Source organism: Zonotrichia leucophrys, chromosome 1A, assembly GCF_028769735.1.
Source record: "Zonotrichia leucophrys gambelii isolate GWCS_2022_RI chromosome 1A, RI_Zleu_2.0, whole genome shotgun sequence".
In the NCBI taxonomy this organism is placed as follows: domain Eukaryota; kingdom Metazoa; phylum Chordata; class Aves; order Passeriformes; family Passerellidae; genus Zonotrichia; species Zonotrichia leucophrys.
This window is the reverse complement of record NC_088170.1, coordinates 14,662,594-14,677,116: the sequence shown is the minus strand read 5'-3', so window position 1 is coordinate 14,677,116 and position 14,523 is coordinate 14,662,594. Positions and strand designations below refer to the sequence as shown.

Here is a 14,523-nt window from a genome sequence, read left to right as displayed (position 1 = left end):
AAATAATATTGTTTAGAAATGACACAGCATTTGTCATGCACTTAGGAAGCCACAAGGCTAAGACAAGAAAGTGTATTTGCCATTTCTTTCTATTTATGTCACATTTTTATCTTACAGTGTGTAAATACAAATTCAGAAAATGTTAATGACTTTTTTTTTAAAGTCAGAATTTACTACACTAGTTTATCCTCAGGGAGGGAAACACAGGGCTCTTGCAGCTGGTAATATTGGTATATACTAATATGAAAATACAGCCAACTGCATTTCCTTACCCTGTGCTGAGGATGGATATTTTTGTCATGACAAGTAGTGTACATAAAAAATATTTACCTGCCACAGGTACTTTAGCATTAGAGTACAATAAAAAACCAAAACACTAAGGCATGTGACTGCATTTGACTGTTCTGCACATCTGTAATGGTTAATGTTTCTAGGCAGCTCCTGGAAAAATAATCAAAGCTGAAGAATGAAGGGAAAAGCAGCTGATAAATGAAACTAAGCATCTTGTCAAGAAAGATAAAAATGTGGTTAGAGGTCAGTGAAGGACAAGGGGAGGGAGAGAGTGGAAGAATTCTAGAATATTTCTGGTTGGGCTTCCCTAGAAGGCTAAGGCAGGGAGCTGCCAGCTACAAACACACGGTCTCTCGAGGAGCAGGGGAAACAAGCACTGACAGGATGTCAGGATCACAACAGGACAGGTGCAAGTTAAACCCAACTCCTGGACAACAAAACAGCAAAGTAACTGCTCCCCCTGCTCTGCTCCAAATAGCTCAGCAGCAGAGGAATTGGAGGAATGCTCCGTGCCTGGGAAAGTGCTGGTGTCTTCTCCTCCTATCCAAAACCAAAAGCTGGGCTGCAGCCTGGAGGGGCACCTGGAAAGCCACAAAGTCCTGAGGGAGTGCTTAGGAAGCCTGGTGGCAGGGCAGAAAGGGGTGGCAGTGCCATCAGGCACACACAGGGAGCACAGGAACGAGTCACTAATGGCAAGTGCTGAAAGAATGGCAGAGGAGAGCAGCAAGGGTTGGGAAAGAGCCCCGAGTTTCAAAAGGCACACTGGGAATTCAGCACGGAATCACAGAGTGCTCTGGGTTGGAAGGGGCCTAAAGACCATCTCCTTCCAGCCCCCTGCCACCAGCCCAGGTTGCTGATCAAGGCTGATGAGGAGCTTTGCAATGAGTTACAAACAGAAGACAGCAACTCCTAACAGACCCAACCCCCTTCTGTCTTGCCAAGAGTTTAAAGTAGAACCAAAGCCCCCACCAGAGAACATTTTAAATTGTAATTTCTGGCTGCTGTCAGGAGCCCAGCTTTCTCACAGCCTACCTAAGGAAGGTGAGCCTCTTCCCCTAATTGCTGCCTCAGAAAATGACCAACCCATGGCACACAGAACTCGTCCACAGCAAACTCACACCCAGCTCTCCTCCTGTAGCACACACCACCTCCTAAAGGTACGTGCCTCTTATCTTCCAGCCTTGCCCACATGGACTGCAAGTTCCTTTGATTCACTAAAACCACAAGGGAGGCAAGCAGCAGGCCTAAAGCAGAATATTATCTTAATTCTTGAGTTATGACTGGGTTTTCTGACAGCTGATCACCATCACAGATGTCCATCCTCACTACATCAAAAGCCATCTAAAGACAGTGCTCTGTGGTCTCACACAGGACAGCTTAACCCCAAGCAGCACTGCTGCGCTCTGTGTCAAGCTGGTCGCTTTCTGGTCTGCTCCTGGGAAATAGGGGAACAGCAGAACTTTGTACATTTCATTTTATTCTAGTTCCCTCTTCCATTCTTGGAAGAAAAGCCCAAAGACTTTTAATTTATGGTATATTTCAGTTTGAAACAAAGACTAAGCTCACAGGTAAACTGCTAAGCAAATACATGAACTGAAGTGAAAAAACACAGGTAGTAAAAAAGAAAATTCAATTTCTATTCAGAGTATTTCAAAAACTCTTATGAATTTAGTCATTTTCTGCCAGAACTTGTTCACTAGAATGAGTTCTGACAAAAGATTCTGCTACACTCTACCAACTCCTTAAAACAAAAAAAAAACTTTTATGCTCCCTTGTATGCTAAATAGCCTTTGTTATCTCTTTGGAGTATCAGGTTACCAATTCCAATCCCATTAGCTGCATGAAAACACTGCATTGTATCCAGTGTGACTGTTCTTTGTTAGCGCCGTGCTCCTCTGTGCCACTTCCACTGCTCAAAATACAGTCTCCAACTCAGCTTATTCAAAGTTTCTGTCCTTGCCCCCAGTGAAAACAGTGCAAATGCTTGGACTGACTTGGAGGTAGGGATGAAGCCCAGGGCAAACTTACTAAAAAAAAAAAAAAAAAAAAAAAAACCCACAAAACACCACCAAAAAACCTGAAAAACCACCACAATCACTTGCTGGTGGGCAAGGACAAAGGCATTCAACCACTGCCATATGTTTCTCTCCAGATAGGAATTATTATTCCAGGTACAACTGCTAGTTAATATTGCCAGCTACACAGCTGCAACGGCACATTTGAGAATTTGCTCTCTTGATTCCCAATATCAACTTCTAAATATCAGCTGTGGCATGTTCCTACTTTCTTCTCCAAGAAGACTCTGACATGTGCAGCCACTGATGAGTTCCTTTTAACTTTCCCTCATATGTCAAATAGAAGAGGGAGAAGAAAGACAAGGACAGACACAGCTTTTACAAGTGTTTAAGTGCCTAAAAATGGTGCAATTTAATATGGACCGGGGGAATTTGCATCAATGAGTGCTCTCTCCTTCTCTGTTTGCAGGGAAAACTGATTTCTTTACAAATTTCACTTAATGCCACACTAGTCAGAATGAACATTAGTATCAATCTACTGGATAATTGCTATTAATTCACTAATTGTCAAGATACATGCAGCTTTTATATGGCTTCAAGCTTAGTATTTAAGAAACACAGACTGACAAGCAAATACCTACCTTTCAGAAAGCAAGAAATTACACTCTGCTCTCAATAACCCCATTTTATTCAGAAGGATGAAATCACCATCAGCACAGGCATGGCAGGAGGGAGTGGAACGGAGAGGAGAGAAAGCAGATCAGATCTGTTGAGGATCTCCAAACAGCCCTGTGACAAGAACAGCACACCCTTCAACCCCCAAAGCCACATTGTCTCCCCACTTCAGCACAGACACAAAACATCTGGCTGCCCAATGGAATAACAGCCTCTCTTTATCCTTGCTCACAAAATTGCTGACTGAGAGTAAAACCTTAATTTCCAAAGGTTCTTCCGGAAACTCCAAACTCCTTTCGAACAACAGCTTGGAAACATTGACAAACACTTCAGGAGTCCAAAAATATTTTAGCAAAATACTTCCAGTTCACTTGAAGCAAAAGTTGCAGCTCTGAAGAGTCCTGGGGAGAACACAATACAAAGCAAGCCCCGAGAGCCTGGCCAGTTTAAAACAGGACCATGCAGAGGCACAGCAAGGTACAGGCTGGATACATGTCAGGTACTGTTGCAGGAAGGGAAGTAAAACTCAAGGTTACACCGAGCACAGCTTTCAAAGCTAGTAAATAAATTCAAACTATGATGTTGAGCCTGGAGCAAGGGCAGAAGCTGGAAGTCAGTTGCATTACACATTTCTAGAAGTTTCCCTCCCCTTTCTGCTCAAAGGGGTAGTAAGGCATTAAAATCTGACGTCTCAAAATACCATAAAACCATCATGACTGCCAACATGGGGAAAAAGAACTCTCCTTTCAAAGACATAGATGTCACATCACACTACTAAGGAGGAAGCAATACCACAGCAGAGGACAACGTTCAAGCTCACCTTTAAAGCTGTGCTGCTTGCTTGCAGGTGAAAAACAAATCCCGGAGTGCCTCACAACTTTTCCAAGCTCAAATATCCTCTTAGCGCATCTGCATGAGCATTTTCCACTGACAAAGAAGGTTAAACCCTCTTAGCTGAAACACACATTGCTCTATCTACAGTGCTCACTCCAATCCTCAAAATTAATGTCAGTCCCACACAGAAAAACTTCAGAGATCTTCACAGGTTATCCATGGATTACTTGTAACTCTCTGCTAATATTTCCTCTGAGTTCCACTATCTGGGACCACATAGAACACACAGACCATGATATGAAGATTCAGTTGGCAACAATGGGTGTAGACGTGTCTTGCACAGCAGACTCTAATCATGGAATTTAAGTAAAAATGTAACTTATAATACTTGGAATTGGCAGCATCCTCCTGTATTATAATGCAGTACACTGGAGCTACCTTAGTTACTGTGGATGAAGTTGTGAACTGTTTCCCCAAACTCAATTTGAAAGAGCACAATGTAACTGGCTGCAATGTAACTTTACTGCTCATGTTTCGTAGCTGAAATTAATCCAGTAAGGTATATCACCACCTTTGGAGACACAAGTGATCAACAGATCACTCTCTGTGAACTATCCCATACATATGGGGGGAAAAAAAATATCTTTTTATAAATATTTACTCATTTAAATTACAGCTCTATCTTGCTACCCACACAGAGGAGACTACAGAGATGACCGTCTGTCCTCATTACCATTCCTCCCTTCTTGTGCTAAAGATAGCATGGAGAGTAAAAATAAATAAATCCTCAACAGCATTAGGAATTAGACAATGTCATGTTGAAAGATAGCCCAGATGAGGAGCCTTATCTCTCCTGGCTGGCTGGGAGGGCAGGGCGGCTCTGACCCACAGAAGGGAGGTAGCACTTAAGCCTCCCCTAGGTGGTCTCTTGCAGCAGGCTCTACTCCAGCTGCAATCGCTCCTCAGCCCTAACTGGATGCCTGGAACTCTGGAACAGCTCAGCAGAGTATTTAAACAGATGGATGGTACAGGCCACTGGAACAAACCCCATTTTTCCCTGGCTGCAGCTCTCTTTCAGTGCATTCCTTTGAAGTCTGTGCCACTGAGGAATCAACAACAGCTGAGAAACATGTGTTATCATACAACACCGAGCGCAGCCACAGCACTGCACAGCAAGATGCTTTTGTGCAATAATCCTGCACTCCAGCAAGCATTACAGGGTCTTTTGGTGTGGGTGAGCCCGTTTTCCAAGCACAACAAGAAAGTAAACAGATTCCTCCCTCCTTAAGGAGTGACTCAAAAGCAGAAAGGTGAATTACACAGATTTCTCGAGCGCCTGCCAGCTGAAAGCTCACAGTGCTGGTCTCCTAGCGTCCTCCCAGATACATTAACACTCTCCATATTTATGTCACCACAAAGATGACCAGATGCTTGAAGAGACACGAGTGAAGTAACAACCCAGAGGGGTCTGCAGTTCCCCTGTGACAAACCTCTGTATCTACAGCTCAAACCCACCTTCCTTTCCCAAGCAGGGTAAGTTCTGTGATCTCAACTTCACAGGTGACAAACTGGAGAGAGACTGAGCAGGATGGCACCGCTCAGCACACACAGACCACTCAGCCCCCTCCCCACACTTTATCAGCACAGACAGAGATAACATACAGCCCTCAGAAGAGAGCCAAGGGAGAAAACACCATGACCATCCCCTTATCAGCCAGGAAAACCACTCCTGTCAAAGGCATGAGATCACCGCATGCTTTGAAGGGGAATGGGAAGGGTAGGAAGAATTAGTAATTTATGAAACTGAATTTGAGATTAGATTTGCTGTCAAGATTCAGAAGCACAGAGCTAGCTATGCACATATACAGGAGGAGAGCAAGTTATAAACACACAACACATATATACACAAACACACCTTTACTTGCCCAATAACAACTTTCTACAAAACCGAGTATAATTTTCCCTGGAGAAAAGCAACAGGTCAGAGCCTCACATTTGCAAAGTACCCCAATCTCAAATATTACAGGAAGGCAGGCATTGAGATTATAACAAATCTCATCACACTGTAAAGTCCCAACCCCACCATGAAAAAATTACAGGAAAACCCAGGCTTTCAAAAAAGCCCCAGAAAACCCAAAACCATTTACATTTAATGTCAAGACAGAAGTCTTAAAGACTTAAAACCCAAGCAAAAAACATGAAATTAGAAAGAAAACACACTGGTGGACAAAGCTAAGTTCATAATTACAGACCTCACAAAATAAAATTACCAGGAACAACAAGCATCACGCTGAGGGGGGTCCTCAGCCCAGTTCCCACAGCACAGTTTTCCACCCTGCAATTCAGTTTAACAGTTTCTTTCTCAAGAGGTCAATGCTGTCCTTCAAGTCAGCTTGAGGCAGACTTAAGGGACCATAGAAAAAGCATGCACCGATACTCTCAGAGATAGTCAGAGGATAAAAATAGCCCCAGTCTCAAAACCTTTGCAGCAACGTAAAAATCCAGTGTTGCTCCAAATAAACGGTGATGCTCAAGATCCCTACAACTTTCCAAGAATGAGGATCGGCATGAGCCGAACTAACACCAGATCAGCAATCAGAACGACAACTGAACATTTACATGCAATTATTCTGACAAATCGGATGAAAAAGCACTTAAGAGAATGGGGGCAATCTCAGTATCCCGGGAGGTGCAGGCAGGAAGGCAGCTTAGGCAGGAGGTCACACTGCCCTGCGATGGCAGAAGCAGGAACAGAACCCACCACTGCACTTTCAGCAACTCAATCTCCTTCATTCCTTTTCAGAGCTTCGCTCTAACAGATTTTAAGAAGTTGTATTAATCAACTTAATTTGGCTCTTCAGAATTATTGCTGGTGTTGCCAGCAATGGTTTGAAGTAGTTTTGAAAGACTTAAACTTCTTGGTAAATATGACTTGGTATTTCTCTCCTCCTGTTTCCCACTACGCCAAACTTTTCCATCTCCAGGAAAGATTAAAAACAAGATTAATTCAAACAATGGATCAAGTTCTACTGGGCTCCCAGAAGTGGAAAGGATGGAGAGATTACTCAACTGTGAGAAGTGAATCACCTTTATCTCTCAGTTGTCCTAAAGGGCACACAACTAAGTACAATGAATCCCAAGCAGTCCCTCGGTTCCATATCAAAAAAATTTTTTGCTCTAAGACTCAGAGAAGTACTTCCAATTTCATGTCTAGCCTACTTTCCAATGAGATATCATCAAACAAAAAGTTAATCCGAAATTAAATTTTCTCTCTTCTCTAAAAAAAGCGGGGGGAAAGTAAGGCTGTGATTTTATTTGCAGTTCAGCCACGTGGTGTTTTGGACTTTTGGAAGAGTATCTATCAGAAGAGGCAATGTAACAGAAGGAAGAACCACCCCCAATCGAAAGAGCTGACAGTTCATTCACAAGCTACATATTCTCTACTGAAAAAGACAGAGCCCTTTACTTTCACAGCACTTCACACAACCGCACCGCGCCCAAACACAATTAGCAGGGAGCCTGGACGCCCTTAAACAGGTGTCTTGCACAAATCATTAGGCAATTGATTCGCTCGCTCTCCACAGCCCGGCAAACACTCAATTTCAACGTGTGATACCGACCAGAGATGAGGCAGAAACTCACAGGTCCGAACCAGGCTTCCAAAGCACTTTTTGCCACTGATGAGAGCAGTTTCCAGCGGTTTTGTTAAATGTGTCAAGCTCCGGCACACCTGCAGCCTGGGGATGGGAGGCGTGACAGGTGTAATTCCAAAGGGGTCACCGCAATCTGTGGCCTTCCCCCGCCTCCTGATTTCCCTCACTGACGAAACCCACGAGCAACACTGAAATGCAGCTTAGGACTGCGTTCAAATCACCATTCTGCTGGGCAAAAAGCAGGCTGGCACTCACTGGACCAGAACAACCCCAAACCGGACCCTGGAGCATACCCACACCACTCCAGAGCTGGGGAAAGCAAGCAGCAGAATCCATTTCCTTACCCTTTAAAGTTCATGCCTCTGTATTGTCCTACCGCACTGTATTTGCTTAAGCTTTTCTCATCAATACTACCCCACGAGAAAAAAAAAAAACAAAAAACAAAAAACCAAAAAAACAACAAACCAAAAAGTCTCATGCATTCCCTGCCGGCAAAACACATTTTCTTGTAATGTTTCTTCTTACTGGGGAAGAAAAAGAGAGAGGGAGGGGTTGGGGAAGGAATAAAAGAGATTAATCGTGAAACAAACCGGCACTGCCCGAAGAAGGGGGAGAAGAAAAAAAATACCAAAACAAATAGTCCACGTAGCAAAAAGGGGGAAAAATGAAAAGGAGAAAAATAGGTTTAATTTTCTTTCCGGTGACAGGAAAAGAAGGAGAAAGAAAACTACTACAAAGATTTCCCTGTGTAAGAAAAGTAGGTTTTGAATTCCCTGCCTCAAGGACACCGAAAAATATCCCTTACTTTTCCACGCGATGCCCAACGGATGCCAGGAGAGAGGAAAAGCCGGAGGAAGCCGGGGAAGTAGCGAAGGAAGAAGCCAAAGGGCAGAAGCGAGTGCGAGAGGGCTGGGAAAAGGCGAGAGGGGGAACGGCAGAGCCGAAAACGCCAAAAAAAAAAAAAAAAAAAAAAAAAAAAAAAAAAACCAGAAACAACAGGAAAAGAAACCAAAAAAAAATCCCAAGAAAATCCGAGGGGAGGTGGGAAACGAGAGAGAGGGACGGGAAAGTTGGCGAGCGAGGAGGAGACAGGGAAGGGTCACAAACCCCACAGCGGGGACGAGCCGGGAGCTGCCGGAGAGGGGACGCGGAGCCGGGAGAGCGAGCGGGGGACGGAGGGAGCGAGCGGGGCAGGGGAGCAGGACTGGGGAGCAGGACTTACCGCCCGTCCCCTCGCTCGCCGCGCCGGCAGCGGCTCCGGGCGCCCGTCCCGCGGCGGCTCCGGGGCAGCGCCAGCGGCCGCCGGCCCCGCCTCGCTGCCCGCGGGGGGCGGCGCGGCCGGAGCAGCGCCCGGGGCTCGGCGCGGCCCTGCCCCGCTGCTGCCCCGCTCCTCCCCGCCGCGGGGCTGGGCGGGCGGCACTGCGGGGAGGGACAGGGGGGCCTCCGCCTCCTTCCTGCCACTGCCTCGCTCCCCTTCACCGGGGGAGACATGTAACGGAACTGGGGCGCCAGCACAGCATTGTGGGAGCTCTTAAAGCCGCAGCCGCCCCCGCCGCCCCGGGCCCGGCCCGGCAGCCTCGGGAGGCGGCGGCGCTGCAGCCTCGCCTGAGTGGAGCCCCCGGAGCCCTGCCTGGCACCGAGAGCCGCCTCCGCGGGCTCAGGCGCTGCAGACTCGCCTGATGGGAGCCCCCCGAGCCGTGCCCGGCACCAGGTGCTGCAGCCTCGCCTGAGGGGAGCCCCCCGAGCTGTGCCCGGCACCTCGGGGCTGTGGGAGCTCCGGGCCGCCCGCCCTCCTCCGCACCCCCTCACGAAGCACAGGGCGATCCCCGGAGACCTCGGGTTACTCTGTGGTTTTCCACGAGATTTTATTTTTTTTTTTCTCAACACCCCCCCCCCCCCCCCCCCCCCCGCCATTGTTTCTGGAAGAAACGAGAATGCCTTTGGTGCTTGTTTGAACCGGGATGCGGGAAGCCGGCAGGCAGTGTTATGTGTTGTTGCTGATTTGGATTTTGATGATGGAAAATTCCCCGGAAAAAAAAAAAAAAATAGAAAAAGTCATAAACCTCAGAGCAGCAAAGACTGCAGGCGGCTGTTTGGGGCAAAAAGTTTTGAGTATGAAGTTTTTATCAGTTTTGGGGAAATGACCATTAAAAAAATCTGAAACCTATTTGGAAATGAACTTCAGCGCTGTGATGCACAGGCATTTTTCGCTGTCTGCAAACGCTGGCGCAGGGTCTGCGCTCAGTTCCAGCAGCTGCAGCAGCAGAGCAGCAGCAGTCGGTCAGTCAGTCAGTCCCAGCTCTTCCCTGGGCTTGTGGCCTGCCCAAAATTGCCTGTGCCATGCCCAGGACACGCTGGTCATTTAAAAAAGAGTCTCATAAAAAACTATTTCTTGCTTGTATTATCACTATTCCTCTTGCAGGTTTTTGAGCATCCCAAAATGTTTTTATGGAGGTGGTTTTTTTGCAACTCCTGATCCTTCAGGGGAGAGCAGGATTTTGCTTCCATGCAGGGTGTTGCTTCCACACAACTCTGTGCACGGAGGATATTTTCAAGAGTACAAGCATAACTTCAGTTTAGATACAAGCAAATAAATAATTGTGAGATTTGGGTTTGGGAATGTTTGTACAAATATTCCTTGTAGGTCTGAATCTTGGGTTATGATCACATCTTTCTTAGTGGGTTCATTTTGCTAAGCAGATTTTTTTGTAAGCACACCTCCAAAGTTCCTGCTGAAAAAAGTCTTCAGAAGGCTGTCATTTTTATTTCTTTGTTTAGACTTTTTTATCCTCTTTTACAGGAAGAGGTGCTAAGCAGTCTGTGAGAAAAGCCTTAAGCACAACATGAAGTGGAGGTTGTAAAAATTAGATTATTCTGTTGGGGACCATGTGCTTTCTGTGGTCAGTTAAACACACACACTCACCTTCAGTGTAAGAAACTTTACAAAAACCATCACTTGAGGGATGACAGGAAAAAGGAATGGTGCTGATGACCAGTTCTGTACTATACTGGATAGATTTATTTGCACTAAGCATCTTTTACTATGACTTTCAAGAATGTCAGGCAACATCCTAAAAGCTTGATGCATTTTCTAGGTAGATTCTTTATATTTAACCTCCTTTATATTTAACCAACTATACCTGCCAAGATGCTGCTGTTCTCAGAATATACCACTGCTTACTTTTGTTTTTCATGAAGCCTGTAAACACAACAGGAGCCATAAAGCTCATGGAAGAAATTTTCCCAAAATTCAGGCTTCCCAGGGACTCTTATGGAGTGAATGACCTGGGAAGCTATTGAAGCTATATGACCTGGGAAATTATTGTTAGGAGGAGAAAAGCCTTTTTGAAGGAGTTAATGGTTTACTGAAAACAAGTACATGATAAGTCATTGAATTCGTGTTGTTTGCCCCTTTCAGGTGCTCAGAACTGGGGGCCACAACATCAAACATGGAGTTTTCTATTCAAAGTTCACTCACCTATTCGTTTCTAAAGCCCAACAAGTAATTTTTATACACTTTTTGTGCAATTTCCTGTGAGAAAGTTTAGTGAATGAAAAACACCTCTTCACAGGCAGAATTAATGGCCACAATTAAGAGATTTCTGAATGTTCAGCACATGCACAACAAGGCATAAAATGTTTATGTTCAGTTTTGTGGTGTTTGACTTGCTGGCTGAGCACTGGCATTTTTAATATTCTAATGTCTTATTTCTTCCTATTTCCCTTCTGAAATTTGGTTATGAAGTCACCTAAGAGAACACATTTCCACTGCTTCAGAATAGTGTTTGTGAATTTTTCAGAGCAATTTTTGCACAGCTTGATATGACAGGATGTCCAGAGAGGGCATCAAATACATTTTCAAGAGTGATTTCGTACATCAAAAAATGTGACTATTGTAGAAGGTGGGGTGGTGGCAAAAAGAGAAAAATGAATTTCTGTGTTGCTTCAATTACATAAATTTGACCAAGAATTTGACCAAGGCTAGCACAGGGAACATGACAGTAGTCATTTAAGCAAATAGGGGGGAATCAGGCTCAAATCCAGCCATGAAATGGGGCTAAAATTGTACAAATACCTCCCTTATGTAACACAGCGGTCCAGCTGCTCTTTTTGTGAAAGAACAAGATGCCTTGTTTTCCCAGAAAATTGGTTTGGAAGATGTTACAGAGCGATGCTAAATTGTACCAGCCAAGGCCAGCACTTTGTGTTGGTGCAGGTGACTCTGCTGTGACAGTTCTTCACTCCTGGTGCCCACCCCAATCATTTAACTTGGTTACTTTTCATGTAATCCCAAATAATTTGAGTCACATTCACCTTCACTTAATCCTTTTTCCACACTTTGCTGGAGGAGGGTAAGGAGGATCTAGCCAGAGAAGTTTTCAGATCTGTAGGGAAGCAATTTTCCCATAAAGATCCTGCTTTGGTTTTGCCAAAGGGGTAATTTAGGTTAAAAATTCCCAGGAAAGGAGTAAGACACCCTTTGGATTCCTGTTGCACAGGGAATTCCTTACACCACACAGCCACGCACATGCAGAGCCTTACACATATGTTCTTAATGAGCACGGAAAGGAGAAAATAAGCCCTCATGCCTTTTGGTTATGTAAGTTTTCCAAGAATGATGCCTTTTTGACCAAAACCAAGAAGAGAATGTTCCTGAGGTGCCTTAATTTCCTCCTCTCCTCGATCTAGCAGCAGCTACCTCTGCCCTTGCCACTGTCATTTCACCTTGAGAAATGCAGTGTCTCGGTGGGCCTTTCAAGTTCAATCCAGACAATAAAATCCAGCTCACTGAGAACAGAAACAGCTCTGTGTGACCAGTGACAAGTGATCAGCGCTGCTTTCACTGTCATGGGTTTGCAGGAAGCTCTTCATGGTCAGAACAGAACAAACTCTGTCTCTGCAAATGCTTTCTTGAGGAAAAGTAGGGCTGGATCCAGCAAATTCTTTAACTGTGTACATATATCCCAGCATGTGAGTAGTCTCAGTGGGACTGCTTGCATGATCAAAGTTAGGCATGTGCTTAAGTACTTTGCTGACTTGGGTCCATAGCAAATAAATCTGAACTGATACCCAACAAGCAGAAAAACAAGCTAATTTGGAGTGGGGTTAATTTATGTCCAGTGGTGTATTTGATTAACTGTAAAATGAACATTTCAAGAGGCTGGCTTCTTTTAAAATAGAGCTGCTGTCTGATATTCAGGGGAAGCAAGCAAATATCAGATTAAAATTTAAGTGCATTCTTCAAACTCTTTCTTCTTAGTTTTGTTTTCCTTTTCAGTTAATATTTATTTCTTGCAGCCTGAGGAGCAATAATTCCTGGTTGTTTCTCCTCTGTGTTTTCTAGGTCTTGCCTTGCTGTGCATTGAGTATGAGTGATGTGCTGTGTTCGATATACAGAAAAATGCAATCTCAGTCTTCAAATGGTTGAAATTCAGAAGACAGATATTCTAAGATGGGAAATAGGTTCTATTTCTGTTTCACACAGCAGATTCTGGGTACTCACAGAGACTGCAGATTTCAAGACTCGGCTCTGTGGAAGAGATCCAAATGAGCTCAAAAAAGAATCCCAAACCGAATTCTTCCCCTTTCTTTCTGACCTGGACGTGAATGTTAACTCATACTAACTAGGGAATTAGCCTTGAATAAGCAACCAGAGCAAATTTATTTTTGTTGTCAGTACAAGCAGTAACCCTCCCAGTTCCTGGGTCCAGCCTAAGCACAGTATGAATATATTCAGGGATAGTTACAGTTCTGGCAGGCAAGATACTCAATATTCATGAGTGTGGCTCTTCTGTTTATTTCACAGGAATGGGAATCAGGTGAGCCTGGTTCTGTCTGTTCATCAACAAATGGCTTTTTTCCTCTGATTTTTCTTGGTTAATAGAAAGTCATCTTCTTCCTTCAGAGATAGACCAGTTCACTCAAGTTAGAGGAAGATGTTGAAGTCTAAAGTGGGGAATGTTACAGAGGAGTGAAACATTACTAGTGGACCTCACCCTTGTGCACTGGCCATAAGATTATAAGATTTGGATGAACACCTTAAACCAGTTTTTAAAGGCCTGTTTAAATCAATAGTTATCTGGAATGGTTGATAGTAAACCATAATTTTTGAAGTATTTTTCTTCAAGTTCTGTCTTCTGTAGATCACTGCACACGTCTTGGATTTTATTAGAGAAAAAAGTAAGTTTGTAGTTGCCATGGTTTCAAAGAAATGCAAGAAAGATGTGAACCTTGACAATTCTGGAACCAAAATGCAAATAAGAGGAAATCTAAAAGTCTTATGATAAAGGAGGAGAAATTACTAATATCAATCTTCAGACATTTAATTTGAACATAATGACAACAAAAATGCTCCACCTGTTAAGTTTTATGCAAGTACTTTGCATCCCCTTTTTGCCAAGTCCTGGGAAGAAATACAACTCTAAATCTCAAGAAATTCAGAAGAGAGAAAATTACGTACTGTGGCTCTGAGAAAGTGACCAGATATCAACCAAAACAAATTAATATCTCTGTGGGGACTTGCATCTCTCTTGCCTGGAGGACCTAGATGGTAACAGAACCATTGCACCAAGCAAGGACTGAGAAACCATCTGAAGATCAAACTGTCTACAACGAGTCTTCTGTTGAAGAGTTGGCTCAGCAGAGAAAAAAACTCACACCTTAAGAGAAATCCAATGATGGAGACAAAAATAGTTGACTTAACTAGGAGGGAATGACAAGGAGAAGATTTTAATTTAGGAACCTGGAAATGTGCCCTTGAAATGGGTGTAATATTTAATGCAGGAGTTAATTTGCTGGGTGTCTGGAAATCTGTGCCCTTCTCTGATCAAGGACATTTAGACAGGAATATTCTTTTATAATGCACAGAAAATTTGTAAAACCTTTGTAATTCCAATGTTTCTTTGGGTTGGGTGTTTTGATTTTGTTTTTCCTGTAAAATATAGCAGAATCCTCTCTCTCTCTCTCTCTCCAGGTGTGATACAAAACTTTAGGATAGTAGGATATCCTTCCATGGAGTTCAAAAACCAGGAATACTTAAAGGATCTGGCATGATA

The 14,523-nt window shown here is 44.1% G+C and overlaps 1 protein-coding gene across 4 annotated transcripts in view; it reads right to left on the bottom strand.

Moving 5' to 3' along the window:
- RASSF8 (Ras association domain family member 8) overlaps positions 1–8,791 on the bottom strand; it is a 71,211-nt gene extending 62,420 nt beyond the window's left edge. The window contains exons 1-2 of one of the 4 annotated variants that reach the window (XM_064701120.1): positions 8,691–8,791; positions 7,436–7,552 (exon numbers count right to left, since the gene is read on the bottom strand). The gene's annotated coding sequence lies outside the window, so the exon portion shown is untranslated. Of the gene's footprint in view, positions 1–2,947; positions 3,046–7,435; positions 7,553–8,273; positions 8,386–8,690 lie in introns of those variants that run through there. The other 3 variants (XM_064701126.1, XM_064701135.1, XM_064701132.1) reach the window with 3 other exon arrangements.
- Between the last annotated feature and the right edge of the window lie 5,732 nt (positions 8,792–14,523).